General features: G+C 50.2%; 1 pseudogene; it reads right to left on the reverse strand.

The window, feature by feature from the left end:
- Nucleotides 1-22,406, reverse strand: part of LOC131560141 (zinc finger protein 850-like) — an 886,257-nt pseudogene that overhangs the window by 798,091 nt on the left and 65,760 nt on the right.

A 22,406-nucleotide genomic window follows, 5' to 3' on the forward strand; every position in this document is an offset into this window, starting at 1 on the left:
AGCCAACCCTCCCAAATACCCCAACTACCAGGAAACAACAAAACAAGGGGGGCGTAAAACATAACTATAAAACTATGAAACTTGTCTTAGGATATCCATAATATCTGCCTTTTAATTGTGAGACTCAACCATCGCATTACTCATCTATCACACAATTATTTCAAAACTGCTTCCTGTTCCACCCTGACTGTCCCTGCAGAGGAAGAGGGCATTTTTCATGCTCTTCCACAAGGTCAGGCTTCTCATTTCATCAGGAATCTGGGAGGGAAATGGCCATATTAAGAAGGAGAAAAGCATAGGAAATAATTTAGAAACTCTTAGAAGAAATTACCCTTCTTACAGACAAAGTCCACCAAGTCATTCCCTGTATTTCTCCTTCCCAGATCGTTTCAGTCTACTACTCTGGGAGATGCAGCTTGTTCTGTTGCTTATCGTGAACTAATTGTGCTCTTGATTTATACCGGCACAAGAGATGTACAATCATCTAAACTGAAAACAGAAACAAACTGCCTCTGACAACCAATTTTCATGTTCTAGATCACTTTCCAGGTGTCTATGGAGATGTGTGAATGATTATCACACAACTTTCCACTTCTGGTTGCAGCTTCTGGAGATTCTTTTTCTGAATTCAGTCAGGGTTGCATTCCCCAACAAGTCCTGGTACCACCTCCTGTTTTTCAAGGTTGGAACAGCCACAATGAAAACCTCACCAATGGCACAGCTCCCCAGTCCACCAGGAAAAGAAAGGACAAGTTGTCAAGTTCTCCAAACATTTGTCCTGCTTTGCTGCAAGAGTCCTGCTGCACACAGTGTGGAAAGCCATGAGAAGCTGCAGGTGGTGGCACACCTTGTGACAGGAGCTCAACCTTGTTCTCCAGGAAAGGTTTTTGAAAAGAGCAGACAGGATTACAGAGAAGATTCCTGGAAAACTGAACCAGCTTTCCAGAAGTGAAATGAAAATAGAAACAAATAATCTGAAATGTTTTCCTCTATTTATTTCTATGCTCCCCTTTTCCATCTTGCACTTCTTCTCCATGCCATGAATTCCAAATGCATCTCACCTTTAAGATCAATGACTTAGTGAGTTTTAGACACTCTAAAATACCATGAGCTGCACACAGTTTGCCTTCCTCTGTTTTTGTTGGAAAGCAACGCTGGAGCCATCAGTGCAGTGCTTGGGTCGGGCCCGAATCCTGCAGCCAGGAAATGTGCCCCCGCAGTGTGTGACCCTCAGCAGGGACAATGCTCAGCAATCCTGCAGGCAGGGAATGTGCCCCGGCAGTGTGTGACCCTCAGCAGGGACAATGCTCAGCAATCCTGCAGGCAGGCAATGTGCCCCGGCAGTGTGTGACCCTCAGCAGGGACAATGCTCAGCAATCCTGCAGGCAGGGAATGTGCCCCGGCAGTGTGTGACCCTCAGCAGGGACAATGCTCAGCAATCCTGCAGGCAGGGAATGTGCCCTGGCAGTGTGTGATCCTCAGCAGGGACAATGCTCAGCAGCGTTGCTGTGCTCGGTCCCCATGGAACCATGCCAGGAGCAGCTGCTGAGCTCAGAAGCCATCGCAGCCCCCGCCCTGCCCCAGAGCCCCTTGGCAGGGTGGGCTCCTGCCCTGGCTCTGTGTGCCAGGAGCCGGCAGCGCTGGATGCAGGGAGCCCAGGGAGGGCACAGAAACGCTGGGTGAGAAATGCTGGGGCACAGCAAGATGGGCGAGTGCAGCTGGCCAGGGCAGAGGAGCAGCACGCACAGGGGCACAGCCTGCAGGACAGATGGCCAGGGGGAGAAAACAACAAACTGCTCAGGAGGGTGGAGAACAAACTTTTAGTTGCAAACTTCAGAGAATGAGGTACTTGGGAAATCTGAAGCAACATGAAATTACAGTAAATCACTTCATAAAGCACTGACTTAGCAAACTCTAACCTGTCCAATTGCAAGTTAACCAGATTTTGAGAAGAGTAAGTCAGGAGAAGAGAGAGAGGGAGAGAGAGATCCACAGTCAGTCTTGGGTCTCAGCTGCTGTGAGCTCTGGGGCCATGGGACGTGTCAGTGTCACACCCGTGTCACAGCCTGACCTGCTCTGGTCCCTCGCTCAGGTGGGGTTTTCGGGGTGCCAGGGGCTTGGCAGCCACTTTGGGGCTGCACCAGAGGCTGCAGTGGCTGGGGTGGGGCAGTGACCACCCCAGCTATGCAGAACTCTCCCTGCCCCCAAACACACACTGGAGATGTCTGGGGCTGTTCATCATTTCTCTGCTCTCCAGCACCAAGGCAACAGACTCTGGATACAGCTGTGAGCTCGTGCCCAAGGCAACCACCCCTGGCAATGGGGCTCCATGGAGCTGCTCTCAGGAAACCCCTAAGAGCTGGGGAGTGCCCCAAAACTGCCTCAGAAATGTGAGCTACCTCAAAATCTCTTCAGAAATGTGGATTATTCAAAAGCTCACTCAGTAAAGGGCTCTTCCTCCCTTCATCATCCCCAAACTTTGGCTGTCTCATTCCTGACCCCAGCCCACCTCTCCAGCCCCAACCCCAACCCATGCCACCCCTTCTGGATATCATGACCCCCCCTCCCAAGCTGTACTTCCCCAATTTCCCACCTCCCAAACCCCATCCCACCCATCCTGCACCACCCAGTACCCATCTCACCCCTCCTGATTTGCATCACACTTCGCCCAATCCCCTTCCAACCCCATTCCACACCAAGGGGCTGTGGAATCAAGGAATTTTGGGGTGGGAGTGAGTAGTTTCAGTGCTATTGAGCTGACACATCGAACCCTCTTGTCTCTTTGAGTGCCAAGAGAGGGAGAAAACTAAACCAAATACCCCCAAAACCCCCAAATTATCCCAATTATTTCCCGAAATCCCAGATTGCCCTGAAACACAAGTAAAAAGTGAGGATTCATGCCTTTGATGAATTTATTGATTTTTACCCCAATTTTCTCTGTTTTAAAGGGATGAAGATGAATCCAAAGAAAATTAGGGCCAAAACAAAAGAATAACCAGCCCAGTGTCTTCCCAACATGGATCACAGGGAAAGTAGATGGCCAGGGCTCTGACCAATGTGGGTCCTCCCATGGGGGATGAGGCTGGAGCAGAGCATGAAGCTTCTCCTGCAGCTGGGGCACTCACAGGGCTGCCCTTGCCTGTGCCTCCGTTGGTGTCGGGTAAAGAACGAGTGGTCTGAGAAGCTCTTCCAACATTGGATGCACTGTAGGGCCTCTCCCCAGTGTGGATGTGCCGGTGGCTGATGAGGGTAAAGTTGTGCTTAAAGCCCTTCCCACAGTCAGGGCAGCAGAAGGGCCTCTCCTGTGTGTGAATGCGCTGGTGCAGGAGGAGATTGGAGCTGGTCTGAAACTTCTTCCCACATTGGGGACACTCGTAGAGCCTCTCCCCAGTGTGGATGCACCGGTGCCTAACAAGGTTGGAGTTGCACTTGAAACCCTTCCTGCACTCAGGACAGAGGAAGGGCCTCTGCTCTGTGTGAATCTGCTGGTGGCGGAGGAGATTGGAGCTGATCCGAAACCTCTTCTGACACTGGGGACACTCACAGGGCCTCTTCCCAGTGTGGATGCGTTGGTGGGTGACGAGGGTGGAGCTGCAGCTGAAGCCATTCCCACACTCCTCACACTCATAGGCCCATTCCCCAGTGTGGGTCCTCTGGTGGCAGATCAGGTTGAATCTTTTCCTGAAGCTCTTCCCACACTCCAAGCACTTCTGGGGCTTCTCCCCATCTTGAAGCTGCTCATGGGCCACCAGCTCTGAGCTCTGGCTGAAGCTCTGTTCACCTTCCTGGCTCAGGGTGGGTCTTTCCTCCTCAGAGCACCCTTGGCTGGGTTTGCAGCCCATCCTTGTGCGGGATTGCAGGGCTTTTCCTCCCCATTGGGTTCCTGCACTGTGGAGTTACTCAAAATGGCCTCTTCCACGAGGTTCTGCTGTGGGGATTTTTCCTCCCTGGTCTCCATCCTCAGCTCCTTCCCTGGGGGAGGAAGGACAAGGAGAGGATGGGATTTGCCTCCGTGCCAGAGGGAAGGGGAAGGAGATCCCCCCAGTGCATCCCCGGCAGGACGGTGTTGGCAGCAGGGTTGTCCTGCAGCCAGGGGCTGTGCTGGGCTGGGAGATGGAGCAGGAGAGAGCGGGAGAGGGGCACTGACTTCCTCCTCACCTGCCTGGGTGTCCTGGGGTATCTTCCCCTTCCTCCAAGCCTTCTCCTCCTCCATATTGCCAAGGTTTGGGAATGGGAAATCCTGGTTTGGGGAAAAACAAGGTGTGAATGCCTTGGGCTGGGAATTCCCCCCACCCAAGTCCATCACTAGAAGTCATCTGGTGTCCATAAAAACCTTCAAAAATCAAGAGTGAATAAAAAAAAGCCACCAGGAATGTCCCATTTCCAGTCTCTGGGGTTCTGGTGGTCCCCCATCTCAGGGCTGCTGGAGATCCCATGAGCACTGGGGATTCCCCCTCTCCAGGGTCCTGCTTAGGGATGCTGGGGGGTTTTGGGGTCCCCTCTTCAGCCTCACCCCAGTCCAGTCACTTGGGGCTCTCCCCTCTTCCCACCACCCTGTCCTGGTTTAGGGCAAATTTGGGAGAAAATCTCCAAAAGATTTTCCTCTAGAAAGCAGATTCAAGCGGCCCCTCCCCCAACCGGGTCTAGAAAATATTTCCATGGAGAAAAGGGGGAAAAACTGTTTATTTTACAGTCAAAGCATTCACCAGCACAAAAATTTAACAATATTAAAAAATAAAACCTCTTGCCGCTCCAAAATTGATGACAAACTCAGAAAGTCCCTCTGTGGGCTGTAGCTCAGCTCCCTCAGTCTGAGTCTCTTATCAGTCTGTTATCAGCCCCTCCAGCACTGGAACTGCCTGGGCCCAGGCCCGGCCAGGTGGGCCACAGGTGTGAGGTGCTGGTGGTGTTCTGGGTGTTCAGTCCAGAGCAGGTTTAAACAGCTCCAAAGAAAAAGAAAAACCACAGTTGGGGGAACTTCTCTGCCTCAGCGAGCTAAAACTAAAAGCAAAGGAGAGCTCTGTCCTGCTGTCTGTCTGTCTGCAGACAACCGATACCTTAGGTTTTAAATTTTTCTGTTCTGTTTGGATGTGCAGCTTTTAGCTTTATATTAAGTGTTACTGGGATCTTTTCACAGAGTGGTGAAGACAAAACAATCCTGTTCTAGCTGGAGACTCAAGGACAATCTCTTCAAACTTCAGGCCCAAAGCATAAACAACGTGAAAAGAGGAGGGCAGGCATTCAAGCAAGGAAGATGTAACCTCATAATTTGAAACTATTAATTGAGCAGTTAACTTCTATATACAAATGGACTAAAACTTGTTTAAATGTGAGATCTCATGACCAAGCCCTCTTCTGCTCCCATCTTGGAGCCATCCAGGCAGAGCCACAGCTGTGGCTCCAATGCTTCCAGGGTGTGGCCTTTGAAGGCATTTCAATAAAAATCAACTTTATTCCTCTTAACTCCATGTGGCCTCTGTCCCAGCTCCTTAAGGCATCCCAACAGTCCAGGAGCTGGAATGTGGAGGAGTGAGTGCAGTTTCTGAAAACAAACTGCAGCTTCTTCCTCCTCCCCTCCTCTCTAAAAACCGGCCTTAAAGGTGCAGAACTCATTTCTGGGCTAAACAGACCCATGGGGTACGAGCATCATGAAGTCACCCCAGGACACCCCTGTCAGGGTCAGGGGGTCCCGTCCCCGCCTCATCTCCGGGCTGCCGGGGCTCCCCCAGCTCCGGTATCGCCCCTTCCCCTCTCTCCGCCCCGGGGGTCCCCCGTTCCACAGCCCCGGCTCTCACGGGGATCCCCAAAACCAATGTCCCGCCCTGTCGGTACCGGGCCATCCCCACGTGGACCCCCGGGACCCTTCCGAGGGGCGATCGCGGCTCCTCTCCCCCCGAAAAAGCTCCTCTTAGGGAGCCCGGAGATATCCGGGGCTCGAGTCCGGGATCTGCCGGCTCCGAACACCCACCAAAAAATCCTCCCGGAGACCCCTGGCTGGAGCCGGGGCGAGCTCGGCCTCCGCCCTCCCCTGCGGCTCGGGGCTGGGGGCGATGCTCCCGGGGCAGGGGGTGCTGCCGGCTCGGCGTGCGGGCGCTGCGAGCGCCGCGATTCTCCCGCTCCTGCTCCTCCTCTCCCTCCTCTTCCTCCCGCATTTCCTCCGCTCCCAGCCCGGACCCCCTTTCCCACCGCTCTGCCCCGCGGCCCCGCAGCACCGGCTGCTGGGTGGGGGAGCCCCCGATCGGCCCCAGGGCTGGGCAGGGGCTCGGGGACCCCCGGGGCGGATCCGTCCCCCCGGCCCGAGCCCCAAATTCCGCTCCGGGGCCGCCGGGCTCTGCGGGGCCGCCTGGCAACGGGTGAGTCATCGGCGAGAAAGGCACCGATTGGCTGGAATTTGGTTAGCGTCTCTTCTGATTGGCTGGAATTGTGAAAGGAGCTGCGCCCTGCGGGTGTCCCCGGGAGCTGCAGAGTCCATCTGGAGCCTTTTCCTATTTCTTTCTCTCTGAGAACATTTCTGATTTCTTTCTCTCCCTCACTCCTTTCCATTTCTTGTGCAGTACAATCCAAGTTCGAGCAGATCGACAGGTTGCATTCCCATGGTCTCATTTGCACCTTCACTCAGGTGTGAGAAGGTGGGAGCGCCCCCCCAGCCCCGAGCACCCTCAGCGGTGAGAGGGACACAGAGCCCCTGGTCCCCAGCCCTGCACAGGCATTGCCTGAGGCCAGAGGGATGGAGACCCCCCGAGCATCCCCCAGGGTGAGGGGACAGAGACCCCCGATCATCCCCTGGGCTGAGAGGAACAGAGACTGCCCCCAGCACCCCCTGGCAAAGGGTGAGAGGTAGGGAGAACCCCCAGGCATTCCCTGGGGTGAGAATGATGGACACCCCCTGGGGAATGGCCTGGGATAACAGGGACAGGGACAACCCCTCCAGCCCCTCCCAAGCATTCCCAGGGAATGAGGTACAAAGACCCCTCAAGCATCCACTGAGCACTGTGTTATAAATGAGAAGCTTGACTGGGCCAATATTCAAGCAGCAATATATTTATTAATTAAAATGGTAAAGTATGAGCAATACAGCACTGGGTACAGTGAGGGAGGTTTTCCCTCCAACTGCAAACCGATAGTTGAGGCTTACGGGTATTTATAGGGGTACTCATCAGCTTTCTCAGCAGTTTCTATTCCAAATTTTTACTCAACAGCAGTTTCTATTCCCAATTTTTACATTATAATTCTATACACTACTTGATTTAGTTTTTCTCAGGATCTATCCCAGAAAGGAGTATCCCCAGATGGTGGTGGTTTGGTTTCCGAAAAAAGGAAGAAGTCTCCCATCTGGTGAGGTCCAGCTCTCCAGATGTGTGTCCACCTTTTGATTGCAAGGACTATAAACCTCCTAACAGTGATGTCCAGCTTTGCTTGGTCGAAACTATAAATCCTTGAGTTGATGTTCATATTCCTTTCTCAGGCTGCTTTTCACTGTTTTGTTAAGGTGTGAGATAAGCGTGTTTCCTTTTATTTATTCTAAAGGTATAGTTTCAAAGATCCTTACTACAAGCAATATTCTAAAATTATACTTCAAAAGGTTATTATTGCAAAATTCTTTAAGGCTTAGCTACAAGCAGAAAGTTCCTGTCAGAAAGCAACATCCTTAAAGCTTTAATTCAAATGCTCCTAAATCAACTTAAGACTTTTAGAGGTTAATTACGAACAAAGGATAGGTTCAAAGACCTTCTTCCATGCTTTACTTTCCTCAGTAATTATTAGAATTCGTCTTTATAACTGCCCCATGGTCGGTTTCCACACATATTACAATCACAAATACACACGTTACCTGTATGTACCTGACACAAAACACAGCTTTCTATTTCACAGGATGGCTCCTGTGAGAAGCTGCTGGAAGCTTCCACCGTGTCTGGCACAGCCAGTTCCTGGTGGCTTCAAAGATGGACCTGCTGCTGGCAAAGGCTGGGCCAGTTACAAATGGTGGCAATGCCTCTGTGATAACAGATTGAAAAGGAAATCAAAATAGAGATTGTGGCGCAGTTTTAACTCCAGTCAGAGGAGAGCAGAGGGAGAACATGTGAGAAGAACAATCTGCAGACATCAAGGTCGGTGCAGAAGGAGGGGCAGGAGGTGCTCCAGGCACTGCAGACCCAGGCACCCTGCAGCAGAGCCATGGAGAGAGGGGCCCTGCTCCCAGGCTGGAGCAGCCTGTCCCTGGAGGAATGCACCCCCTGGAAGAGTGACCCATGCTGCAGCAGTTTGGGAAGGACTGTTGTCCCTGGCATGGACTCACACTGCAGCAGTTTGCAGAGGCCTGCTGCCCCTGAAATGGACTCACATGGGAGAAGCTCCTGCAGAACTGTCTCCCTTGGGAGGGACCCACGGTGCAGCAGGGGAACCACTCCTCTCCCTGAGCAGGGGCAGAAGCCATGGGTGATGAACTGACCATAACCCCGATTCCCTGTCTCCCTGCACTGCTGGGGTAGGAGGCAGAGCTGGAAGGAGGGAGGTGAGGGGCTTATTTTATTTCCCCTTTTCCTACTATGACTTAGTAATAAATGAATTTCACATCTCTAAGGTAAGCCTGTATTTCCCAGGACAGTATTTGATGAGTGATCTCACCCAGTCCTTATCTCAACCCATGAACCCTTTATTAAATTCTCTTTGTCCAGCTGCAGAGGGGAATGAGTGAGCAGCCCACATGGATGCCTGGCATTTGGCCTGGGTCAACCCACGACACCTTGGTACCACAGGGTCACAATGGACCCTTGGTTCTATGGGGTCTCATTGGTTCCATCAGGCCCTGCAGGGCCACTTAATTCAACAAGGCCCCAAAGTTTCACAGTGGTCTCCAGGATTCCATGAGGCCCTGCAATGTCAAAATGGACCTTTGGATCCCTGGGGGCCCACAGTGTCACAATGGGCTCTTTTGGTTCTACAGCTTCACAATGGCCCCTCGGTTCCATGTGTCCTGCACTGTTCCATGAATCCTTAGTTCCATGGGTCCTGTAGGGTCACAATGGTCTCCTTGGTTTCATGGTGCCACAGCTGCCATAATTTCCATGGTATCCCAAGTGCCGTGGATCCCAAGAGGCCCCAGAGTGTGACAATGGCCCCTTGCTTCCATCAGGCCCTGTACTGTCCCAATGGGCAGTTGGTTCAATGACACTCCACAATGTCACCACGGCCCTTTGGTTCCGCAGAGCCCCACTGTGTCACTGTGGTCCCTTTGGTTCCAAGGCTCAGAAGTGCATGAATGACCCTTTGGTTCCATCTGGCCTTAAAGTTTCTAAATGGTCTCCATGGTTTCATGAGTACCCCCTGTGTCACAAGAGACTCTTGGTTCCCTGAAGGTCTTCAGGTTCACAATTGACTCCTTGGTTCCATGAAGCCCTGCTGTGTCACAATGCCCATGGTTCCATGAGTGTCCATGGTGTCACCACGCTCTCCTTGGATCCCCAGTATCACCATGGTCTCCTTGGTACCATTCAGGCCTTGTTACAAGAGGTAGGGAGCCATTTTGTGCCTTAGATAAAAGGCTGCAGAACTTATGGTGGTAAGGCTGTGTCACTGATAAGAAACAAAAACCACCTGAATCTGAATGCCAAATATCATTTCAAGTACCTTCAGTCCCAGCCTCTACAGAGGTAGAAAATACAAACAGAGATTCCACAGTAAGTCAAAAACAGGGACCATATTTTGAATGCAGGCAAAATGCATTCAAGTGCATTCAAATGCACTCGCTATGATGGGGAGGTGATAATCCCCTATTCCAAGAGTGAACTTAAGAAGGGCTGACTATTGAAGGAACTACAGAGAACCACAATATAAGAAAAGCAGATGGCAAAGGTAATTCTGCGATAGGGAGACCAGAAAGCAAGAACAGATGAACCAGTGCAGTCCCCACCAAGAAGATCACGTTCACACGCTGTGGGCAGCAACCCCATCAGGCCGCGTCACCATCCCCTGGTGCAAGGGGGGTCACGATGGTTTGTTTCACTGATCTCAGGGTGCAAAGACATATAGCAAGGGACTTTCAGTATTAACCAAAACAAATGCACCTTTTATTGAGTGCCCACAGCAGATGCAGCACAAGGATTAGAATGGGGATAAAGGATAGAGACAGAGAAAAGGAGGGGGGGAATAGCTGCCAACAGAGAGATGAAATCCTCGTGCTCCGGCCAATAGATCCGTCTGGTCACATCGGGGAGAGTCTCAAAGCCTTTGGTTAACTCAGGGCTCTTTTATAATCTACTGCCGGGAGGGGAGCAGGACGGCACATGGAGGGAACAGTGGAGAATAAATCCATTGGGAACAGGTACAGACAGTCCAGTTCTGAGCAGCACAAAGCGGTGCCAGCAGTGAGCGGGGCCCGTTGTTTCTGGACTGGTTCCTATGGGAAACCTCCTGCTTCCCATGGCAGACATCCAGCTCCAGTCAGGCCAGCACCCCTGGGTTAGAATTTGAAGGGTCTCAGTCTCAGTCCTTGGGGAGGGCTTTAATCTCCGTCCTTGACAGCGGCTGTAAGGCAGATGAGGGATCTTTGGACCGTCTCTTACAGACTGACATCGCAAAGCATAAAAATAATTATTCATCTCCCCTTAAAAGAAAATTAACTGCATTAATAAAATTATAATTATTTTTCTTATTTAGAGTATTATTATTCTATATTTGTATTACCAAATTTAAATGTTTATATTAAAAAACCCATACCATTTTAGCAAGCAAAAAGTGTATTGGTCATTAATTCTAAGAAACACGATTCCCTTCATTAATTCACTGTCCAGTGCGGCTCTTGATTTCTCCTTTATGCTTATTAGTCCCATTTTAAATCCTTTTGTCATCTTTTTTATCATTTTAACAGACAGGGTAAAAAAGGCCACTTTGGGGTCCATGGAGACATTTCTGGGGATCATTTGGGGCAGTTCAGGGTCTGGGAGGGAATTCAGAGAGAACTTGAGGGTCTGGGGGACACTTGCAGGAGCCGGGTGGGCACTTGGAGGGGCACTCAGGGATTCTGAGGGACAGTTTGGGGTCTGGGGCAGCACTTGGGGGCCCAGGGTGGCCCTTGGAGGTCAGGGAGGGGAATTTGGGGCCCTTCGAGGTCCGGGCGGGCCCTTGGGGGGCTCTGACTGGGATCTCTGGGGCGCGAGGGTTGATGGGAGTTTTAGGCGCGGGTCTAATACGGTTTAACGGGGCCGCGGAGCATCACGGGAGTTCGAGACGCAGCTACAATGGCTCTCAGTGGGGCGCGGGGCATGACGGGAGATGAAGTCCCGGCTGGAACAGGGCTGGACATGCGCCGCAGAGCATGATGGAAGCCATAGTCCTGGAAGTGGCTCCAACGCTTTGTTTGGGAGTCCGGGAAGGCTCTTCGGGGAGACTCCTGCGTCCGAGCCGCAACTTGAGATCCTCGGGGGAAAGTAGGCGGTTGGAGAGAACTTGCGGGGAGTTCGAGGACCTCTAACAAGGCTCTTTAGGGTGCGGGCACGGCAGGAGTTTTAGGCGCAGGACTGTGTTCTGAGGGGCTCTAGGGCCACGGGGGAGGAGAGGAGATGAATTCCCAAAAGTGGCTGTACCGGGCATCTGTGGGGTCGGGAGCACTCAGGGGATCCGGGGACGCTTTTGGGGAGTCCCGAATGGGCGCTGAGGGGGCACTGAGGGATACTGGAGGGTCTGGGGAGTACTTAAGGGACAAAGGGGAGGCGGATCCTCGATGTTCTGTGGAGCGCGGGGCACGACGGGCGTTGTAGTCCCGGCTCCAATGGGGCTCAATTGGGCCGCGGGGCATGACGGGAGTTGTGGCTACCGTAGGCACCGTCCCCGAGTCTCCGATCTCTGGCGCTGATTGGCTTAGAGTGATGACGGGTGGGAGTCTTGGCAAATGGGATATGGTGGAGGCGGGAACAGACCATTCAACCTCTCCAGTCCCTCCCACTACAGCCCAGTTCATCCCGAGTACAGACCAGTACAACCCCAGTACAGGCCAATACAACGTCAGTACAGCTCAGTTCATCCCAAGTAAAGGCCAGTACAATCCCAGTGCTCCTCCAGTGCCTCCCAGTACAGCCCCATCCCTCCCAATAACCCTGAGTTTATTCCCAGTCCCTCCCAGTTCCCTCCAGAGTCATCCACAGGATGCCCCAGTGTCCCCAGTCTTCTCCGCAATGGCCCCAGTGTCTCCAGTATGTCCCAGTTTGCCCCAGTGTCACTCTCAGTATGTCCCAGTGTCTCCCACAGCGTTCCCAGTGTTCCCCAGTATGTCCCAGTCCTCCCCAGTGTTTCCAAGGACAGTTTCATTTCTCATGGTGGCCGTGGCAGCCAAACCCAGCAGTGGGGTCAGTGCAGTGCCCATGGCCACAGCCCCTTGCAGGGCCCAGTGCAGCTTGGGCTGATGATCACCCTCACAGCTGGCCCAGGGCAGCTCTGCAGTGCCTTTGGTGGCACCTGGGGCTGGCACACACCTGAGCACTGGGTCTGTTTGCACTGGGGAAACTCAGCAGTTTGAGATTGCTGCAGAAAGTACAAAAAGGGAAAACCCCACTTAGGCTGGGTGCAGCCAGCTCTGCAAGCACAGCAGGGCCCAGGGCAGTGAGGACAGACAGGATGGGGCTGGGCAATGTGGAGCAAGGTTGTCCACACTGGGTCAGAGCTCCAGGCACAGCTTCTGTGAGCAGGCCAGAGCTGCTGAGGAGAGACCCTGGGTCAATATCAATCACAGAATGCTGCAATCACCTCTGCTCTTAACAGAAATTTAATAAAAGACACCCTTTAAAATAGGAATGTTACTACTTGTTACTAATATTACTGCTCTTTGAAATCTTTCTCCATAACTGGACTAGGAAAACTTTAATGACCCTCTCAGGGCTTTGCTGTTGTTTACATCAGACTCAGTCCTTGAGAGTGTTTTGAAAAAACTTTTCAAGAACACAAAATTAAATTTAGACTCCAAATTTTCTTGAAGTTTTTATGGGTCCCACTGAGAGACACGACTGGGAAAATGTCCCCAGGTTCCAGTCTGAGCAGAACACTGGAGGCAGTGCTGACAGCTGGGGACAAGCAAGGCCAAGGTGTCTCTGGTGCTGAGCAAAGCTGGATGTGTTTGAGGAATGCAAAGGGCCAAGGCCTGAGCCCCAGCCCCTGGCCAGGAAGATCCTGTCCCTCCCTCCTTGCTCAGGGCTCTTCCCGGGATGGGCACTGGCATGTGGGGATGTGCAATGCCAAGGGCAGGAGCATGGGGTGGCCCCTGCCAGGCTGCTGAGCAGGGACAAGGAGGCAATGAGGCCCTAGCCCTGCAAGGGTCACTTGTCTCCTGCTCCTGCCTCAGGCCCAGGCCCAGCAGCCATGGCCAAAGTGCTTCCCAAGTTGGCTCTGGCAGGGCTGTCTTGCAGCTGCTGCCCATCCCTGTGCCCTGTGCAGCCCAGGCTGTCCCACGGTGTCCCTGCCCTGCGCCTCTGTCCCTGCAGGCCGTCGGCATCCCCCGGCTGCTCCACCTGGCTGGGCCCTTCCTTTGCTGACAGCTCTGCCTCCTGCCTGCCCTTGCCTGCCCACACAGAGCCTGGGGCTGCTCAAGCCTCTTTCTGGGGACGTGCTGCACCACAGCCCTGCCCTGGCAGGGAAATTCCTTTCTCCTGGTGCCAGTCTGGGCCTCCCCAGTTGCCCTTGGCATTAATTCTTTCTTTCTTTCTCTGGCTGTTTTCCACTATGTCAAAAGGATCCACCATCCCTGAAATCTCCCTTTAAATGAAATCTCCCTTTAAACACTCTCATGGCTCTGCTCCACTGTCCTCAGTCTCCACCCCACTGAGCACAGAGCTCCTTTGTCCCTATACAGTGCTCATGTGCCCAAGGCCTCCAAACCCCTCCTTGGGACATCTCTGGGCCCTCTCCAAGGTGTTTCCAAATGAAAACATTTAGCTCATTGTCTAAGAAAATCACCAGAGGACAGGGCCAGCCTGAACTGACTGTCCTGGTTACTTTTGTGTGGGAGCAATCCTTGGATATATGGAATTTGGGAGGCCAAATTCTAATTTTGGCCATGGTTCCTGGACAAGAAGGCTGGTTCTTTTCCATAGGAATGAAGGAACAGAGCCCCTCTGTTTCAGGGACAGATAAGAAGTGACCACCAGAGGCCAAGGCCAGCCAGGGCTGGCAGGTTTTGTTTTACAAGATACCCTTGCATAGAGGAAATCTTTTAGGGAGAGTACCAGTTTTGGCAATGGGCATCTGAAAAGTGAGACAGTTCTTTTCCAAGGCAAGGAAAGCATGGAGGCAGCCCTTGACTTCCCAAGATCAGCCAGAGCTGTCACGTGGCCCCTGGGAGGCCAAGCCAGCCAGAGCTGTTCCATGTTCCCTGGATTCCATGAGGCCCCACAGTTTCCCAATGGTCCTTTGCTTCCAGGTGGCCATTGGGGACGTGGTTTTGCAGTGATGATGGTGCTGCAAGGGTGCCGGTGGCACTGGGTGAGCGTCAGGGTCTCTTCCCACCTCAATGACTCTGGGATTCCCTGCTGAGCTCTCTGGCACCAATCGTGTCCCACGCGTGCTGTTTAGGGCTGGCCTTAGCAGTGACTGTGGGGACAGACAGTGGCAGCCCATCTGCCGCAAGATCTGCCAGCCTTTGGACCCTACCTTCTCCTTCAGACAGCTCCAAGAGGTTGACTTCAGCCCAGTCATCCTCCTCTTCCTCCTCCCACAACAAGGGAGTGGGCCTGAAGCTGAAGGTGCTGTTACCTTCACAGCAGTCTCTGTGGCAGGTCTGTGCTGCTGTTGTCTTCTGCTGTGGAATCCTCTCGGAGTTCTCTGAGCTCTGGTTCACTGCTGTTTTCTCAGCTGTAGAGGTCTTGGGAGCTGCTGAACTCTCCTTGGGACAGCTCTGGCTCTGCCTCACCTTGGCACTCTTGGCAAAGCTCAGTCTGGGTGTAGGATTCCTAGTCTTCATCATTGCCAGTTGAGGTGCCCTCCTCACTCTCCTTCTCTGCCAGCACTGAGCCCTGCTCTGCCTCTTCCAGCTGCTCCCTGGGAGGTTGGGCTCCCAGTGGGCTGGGTGAGGGGCTGTCCAGGCAGCAGGGGCTGTCTGGAGCAGGGACTGGGCTCTGTGTCCCTGCTGATGGCACCTCCTCCCTGGGGGCAGGAGAATGTGCCTGCTTCTCCCGGCTGTTCACACTTCCTTCCCCTCGCTGGCTCAGCTTTGGCTCAGTCACCTCCTTTTCCATTGGGGGCAGGTCCTGGACTGTTGCCCTTTGCTGCCCCTGGTAGGGCTGTTGCTGTGCCCCATCTCCCCACAGCACCCCCACAGCCGCCTTCCACTGCTGCAACTCATGGGCACTCCTTGCTCTGCGTGGGGACGCTTCCTTGGCTGCTATTGCTGGCACTGACTGGGAGAATTCACAGCTTGTGGCCTCTTCCCTCAGGCCAAGCTCTCGGGCCCCAACATCTCCCCACTTGTTATCTCTGTCAAGTTTCTTCTCTTCCTCCTCCTCCTCAGTGTCTGACCGTGGCCAGGCTGAGGCATCCACTGCCCCCACCAAGTGCCCGCTGAGGGCCTGGTCTTGCCCCCAGCTGGGCAGGGGGCTGGGTGACTGGAAGGAGTTGAGCTTTCTCTTGCTCTCTTCCATCTCGGAGCTCCTGTAGCACGGACAGATCCTGGGAGCTGCTTCCTTCTAAGAGAGTAGCTGTCACGGGACTGGGCACCCCAGGGCTCTGCGCCCCTTATATACACCCTAAGTCATGGTGGGGTTCTCTGATGTCACAATGGTCTCTGGGCACCACCATGTCCTGCATCATCAAGGGCCCTGTGTCACAAAGGGCCACACCCAGCGGCCCTTCAGCAGCTGAGCCCACTGGAAGCTGCATGGAGAAGCCCCTGGCCTTGAGCATTTGCAGCCCTTGCTGTGCCCAGGCCCTCCCCACAGTCCCACCGTGCACCCACTGTGTCATGGTCCTACTTGACAGCCTGACCTGCACCCTCAGAGCCCTGCCTTGGCAGAGTGGGCTGTTGTGGACACGAGCCATTGGCCAGATGGACGCAGCCGGGCACTTGTGGGTAGTGGCTCCATGTGCAGCATAAGACTGGGTATGGGGGACTGTTGAGAGTTTTTGCAGATTGAGGAATTCTTGCTAGACAATGGCCATATTCAGCCAATGCACAATCCAGCCTGCTTGTACTAATGAACAATGGTCACGTTCACAAACAATGAATAATGGACATATTCAGAAATGGGGTCGGTATATCCTTGAAAAAGATACAAAAAGAAGAGTCATCAGGACTCAGTAAGTTTGTCAGCAAGCTTGGGAAAGTAAGAAAAAAGTGAGCCATGGTTGGGTCAGATGACCACAGCAAGACGTGTGAAAAATTAGGTGATCCAATTAGCATTCTAATTTAGATGCGTGAACAGCTAGGATTAACCAATCATGTATTAGCTAGAGACATGTGGACACTAGAGATTTATTATAAATATAGTCTTTTTAGGGATAATAAGTTTGGCTTCACTGGATCATATTGGTTATGGTGTGATGTCCCTAAACCTCCACACCTCGCATTTCTGGTGAGAACGTGGGCAGGCCTAATGTCATAGCACTGAAGGGACTCAAGGTCGGCAATTTGGCTGCTTTGCAGAGGATTGGAGCCAACCTCGAGGAGCGGAGAAGCTGGTTGAAAGTATCCTCACTGCCCCAGGGAGAGGGAAAGGTTGCTGGAGCTCCAATCATAGAGGACTTGAATCTCACCCTGATCAAGGTGAGCGGCCGGGGAGGAGATGGGGTCTGAACATGAAAGGAAAGGTGTTCAGAAACTCCTCCAACATATCCTCTCTAAGAGAGAACAAAAGTATGATGCTTCCAATTTGAAGGGACTATTGCACTGGGCTTGGGACCATAATCTCATAGCAGGAGTACAGGTTGCTTTTGAGATTTCGACATGGGAAGCTGTGGGGCAGATGTTGTGGGACAGTATTGCATCTGGCGGGAGTGAGGTAAAAGAGGCATCTAAATATGCTACCTTGTGGAAAATTATCATAGAGGTGTTGCAAGCCTTAAAGGCAGAGAGGAAAGCTGCTGCTGTGGCTTGTGCTGCCATTGCCTCTGAATCAGAACAGCCTCAGGCATTTCCAGTAACTTCAGTTCAGCAACTATTTTCTACCACCTTAGATATTCCCTCATGCAGCCCACAACCCCTCAGCTCAGAATCGAGTGTTACACCAACTGCTCCTCCAGCTCAGAGTGAGAATGAGGAAGCTGCTGCATCTTCAGGGGGGTTAGCCTGCAGACAAAAGGAGAGTTGTACTCGGAGTGAAGAAGCTGTTGATAACAGTAACTTAGAAACTAAATATGCTGTATGTGAAAATGATAAGGAAGGAGATGTTATTATGAATAATACTACTATCGAAGAAGATTTAAAATCTTTAGTGGACAATTTGCAAAAATTAGTAACTCAACAAAAGGATTCAGTTGTCCCCAAAAGAGACTATTCTTTTGAGAAAATGGACTTGCCAATGATAGTAGGTTCAGACAGACAACCAGGAAAGTGGTTACCACCCTCTCAGTTTGTCTCTGAGCCAGCATTTGAGCCAGTTAAACGAAACCCTCCTTCTCATGCTGTAAAAAATGTGGAATTAGAGTTGGAATGTGACCCTGAAATAGAAGCAGCTCAGAAAAGAAAGTGGAAGGGAGTTATTACAGAAGCTACTGTAGAAGGGACTTTTCTCTCAAATGATGTAGAGGCTTTTCCTGTAGTAACTAATGCTGCAAGTAGAGTTTGGGAACCTTTTGATTGGAAGATTTTAGAAAGGTTAAGAGTTACAATTTTCCAATTTGGTTTGAAATCCCAACTTGCACAGTCACTTCTGCACTATATTTTTACATCTAACACATTAATTCCAGCTGATATGCATACCTTAATAAGACTTATAATGCCACCCCATCAGCAGGTGATGTTTCATAAAAGCTGGGAGGAAAAGTGTGCTCAAGAAGCAGCAAGACCTAGAGTGCAGGGTGATCCTCTGTATAGTTTAACAGCACAACAGTTATACTTGGCAAAGGGCCCTGGGCTACTGCCACTGCCCAGCATAGGAGCATTAATCAAGTCCTGCAGATGAGCCAACAACTAGCATATAATGCTATCCTTGCACTTCCAGATGGGTTACATACTAAGTCTATTACACAGATTCACCAAGGAATGAATGAGGACTTTGGTAAATTTGCAGACAGACTGCATGCAACTATCTATGATCATTCTGATTTGGATTCAGACACAAAAGTAAAATTGTTTAATATGGTTGCTTTTGACAATGCTAGTGATAAAACTCGGCAGATTTTGGGAACATTAAAGAAGGGAGCTGATGTTACTGAAATGCTGGAACTTATGGCTAGAACTACAGAGAGAGAGAAAGCAGCCTATGTAGATGCTGCAGTACAGGATGCAGTAAAACCATTGCTTTCTAAACTGCAAAAGAGAGCCAAAGGAAAGAACATTAAGTGCTTTGGATGTGGTAAAATCCGACATGTTAGGAGTCAGTGTCACTCTGCAACTATGAGAAAAATAAAGAAGAAAAAAATTTTGTTCTATCTGCAAAAAAGATACCCACAATACTAAAGAATGTCAGTTCCAGGGAAACGGGTCTCGGATCGCCTTCTCTCCAGGCGTCACGAGACAAGTACGGAGAGCTGCCTGGATAGCTCAGCCTCCCACAGAGGAGGAGGAGGACGACTTTACTCACTCAGATCGTCAACTTCTGGAAGCGCCAGAGTGGACGTGGAAACCGCAGTAGATGTGACCATTACAGACTCTGCTGTGCACCTGATAAATACCAATGTAAAACGACCCTTGGAGAATGGGTTTAGTGCTTTTCTGTTAGGGAGATCATCTGCCAGTAAAAAGGGATTGGATGTACTTCCTGGGGTTATTGATGCAGATCATCAAGGGGTAGTTAAAATTATGGTTCAAACATTTTTCCCTCCTGTATCTATCCCTAATGGATCACAAATTGCTCAGCTTGTTCCTTTGGAGTCTTGTGTCCTCTGTACAGGCTACAAGGAACGGGGAACAGGAAGCTTTGGTTCCACAGGTTAACCAGAAGTATATTGGGCCATGGACATCACAAGGGGTAAACCAGATGAACAGGTAACCAGGACACTTCCTAATGGTGATTCTATTACTGAGAAACTCATAATTGACACTGGAGCAGATGTAACCATCATTTCAAACACTATATGGCCAAAACATTGGGCATTGGTCGATCCTACTCTAGGCATTGCAGGGATTGGAGAGACTCAGGAAACTCAGATGAGCAGGGAAGTAATTACTTTTCCTTTCCCAGATGGAGTGAATGTATCTACAAGGGCTCATGGCATGCAAACTCCTGGTACTTTACTAGGTTTGCTTGGCAGGGATCTGTTCAGCCAGTTAAAAGCTGCCATTGTCACACAGCCTTTTTAGCAGCGGCCACTGGGGGGCAGCCGATCCCCAAAATTAGCAGGACCACTGATTACACCTGTGTGGATTGATCAGCGGCCACTGTCAAAGGAAAAGCTGCCCATAATCCAACAATTAGTGCGAGAACAGTTTGAGGAAGGGCACATAAAGCCATCCACTAGCCCTTGGAACACTCCAATTTTTGCCATCCCGAAAAAGAGTGGGAAATGGAGGTTGCTACATGACTTATGTGCTGTTAATGCAGTTATGCTAAGTATGGTGCCTTGCAACCTGGTCTTCCATCTCCTACTATGATATCTGAGTCACGGAATCTATTGATCATTGGTCTCAAAGATTGTTTTTTCACCATTCCCTTGCATCCACATGACACGAGTCATTTTGCCTTTTCTGTTCCATCTATCAATAAGGCAGAACCCTACAAAAGGTATGAATGGATTTGTTTGCCCCAAGGCATAAAAAACTCCCCTATGATGTGCCAAACTTCTGTCACTTGGGCATTAGAACCTGTTTGGCAGCAATTCCCTGAATATATCATCTGTCACTAACTGGGTGATATATTACTAGCTGGAAAACAAGTAGACTCTGTAACTGCTCTAAAAACCATGACAGTTTTGCTAGAGGAAAGGGGTTTAAAAATCGCTCCTGATAAGGTGCAATCTTGTGCTCCTTGGAAATGTTTTGGGTGGCAGATTGATCAGTCTATAGTGAAACCACAGAAACTCACCATTACCACTGAGATTGAAACTGTACATGATGTCCAGAAATCAGTGGGGGATATTCAGTGGATTAGAACTATTTGTGGGATAACTAACAAAGAACTTGAGCCATTAATACTAGGTACTTCATGTTGGGCAGATGAACGTTGGACCCTGGATAAAAAACAACAGCAGGCCTTGGATCACATTGCCACAAAGATTGCTACATGGCATCTGATCAAGGATGTTCCAGTTCGATTGATGATCATCAATCAGAGAAAGGAGGGTGACAATTATGCCGAGCATCCTTTCACCTTGATTTGTCAATGGGTTAAAACTTGGGCTAATCCTTCAGTTATTTTGGAATGGGTATTTTTACCTGTAAAACAATCAAGAATGATTACCACTGGACTGAAACATTTTGCTCATTTGATTATGAAGGGCAGAGGGAGAATATTGGAAATCTGGGGACATGAGCCATATGCAATTGTAGTACCATTGGCTGATTGGTATCTTGAATGGGGAATTAGGCATTCTGTTTCTTTACAGATAGCTTTGGCTGGATATGATGGCAAAGTTCGCAATACTTATCTATGGCACCAGGTGTTATCTTTATTGGAGCATTAGTGTCTTGAGGACAGACCCTGGAGATCTGACTGTCCAGTGTCTGGGCAGACAGTATTTACAGATGAAGGTAAAAGGTCAAAAAAGGCTGCCTGCACTTGGCAGCAAGACAAAGTGTGGAAGAGGCATGTCATTTTTAGAGAGGTAAAAGATACGTTGCAGACATTAGAATTGAAAGTTGTAATTTGGGCTTTTGAAAATTGGAATAATGAGGCCATTACCATTGGTTCTGATTCGCTTTATGCAGTTGGCTGTGTCCAATGCCTTGAAAGAGCGGACTTAAGGAGGTGAGTAATTAGTATTTGTATTCCCTTTTAAGCCGATTGCTTAAAAACCTAAATCAACGACAGCAGGAATACTTTATCACTCATGTTCATAGTCACCAAGCTCTCCCTGGTCTGTCTGAAGGTAACGCTCGAGCTGATCGGTTGGTAGCCACTGTCTTGCCAATGCCAAACTCTGATAAATTTCAGCAAGCTAAAACGTCTCATGAATTTCTTCATCAATCTCCAAAAATGTTAGTTAGACAATTTGGTATTCCCCTTACTGATGCTTCTGGTATTGTGCGATCCTGTCCTGTCAACGAGATGGCATTTGTTTAGGCACTGGTGTTAACCCTAGGGGTACTCAACCCTTGCAATTATGGCAAATGGATGTAACTCATGTAGCAGAATTTGGTCAGAAAAGGTTTGTATATGTTTGCATTGATACCTATTCTTGTGTTATAGGGGCTACTCCCTTAACAGGTGAGACAGCACGTCATGTTGAGAAACATTTGTACAATTGCTTTGTCATATGAGGTATCCCCTTAGCAATTAAGGTTGACAATTGTCCTGTTTACTGTTCATTAAGATTTCAATGTTTCTGTAATTTATGGGGTATTCATCATGACACTGGGATTCTTCACAATCCTACTGGTCAGGCAATTATTGAGTGTGCCCTTCAGATGTTCAAGGGCATGCTGCAAAAACAAAAAGGGGGAACTGCAGAGTTATCCCCTGAGGAAAAAACAGCTAAAGCCATTTTTGTGCTTAATTACCTTAGAACAAGAGGAGATAGGGAAGATCCGCCTATTCTTGTGCATCATGCCCTCACACGTAATCCAAGTGAGGCATTGCCTGACGGTATTCAGGTCATGTTCAAAAGTCCAGAAACAGGGGTGTGGCAAGGACCAGCTACAGCCAAATTAATAGGAAGAGGTTATATCTGCTTACTTACAGAAAAAGGCATTCGTTGGATTCCAGCCAAGTGGGTGAAGCCCTATCTGAAACCACCGTCACCAACCCATGTTGTGGCCTAGAGGCGGAGAATCTGCGAAAGCACCGATTCCAGACAGCCCTCAATCTGATTCTTCAACACCTGACAGCTGAATAGTGGTCACAGTATCTACCAAGTTTTCTGGAGTATGCCAAGGGAGTACTAGCAACTCCCCATAGGCTAAATGCACATGGGTTAGATATACACAGACTTCTTTTCCCTTCAATTTCAACACAAGTTGTAAATCAGATAAAAATGCTTGTTATCTGCATGGTTATGCATGTAAGCTGTGGCTTAAGGTTCACTGTATAAAGTGTAACTTAAAAACTTGGTGACAAGTTCATCAAGAACATAATTTAGCAGTGGTTTGAGGGGAAAAAGCAAAAATTTAGGCC

This window comes from Ammospiza caudacuta, chromosome 7 (genome assembly GCF_027887145.1).
Source record: "Ammospiza caudacuta isolate bAmmCau1 chromosome 7, bAmmCau1.pri, whole genome shotgun sequence".
Lineage (NCBI taxonomy): Eukaryota > Metazoa > Chordata > Aves > Passeriformes > Passerellidae > Ammospiza > Ammospiza caudacuta.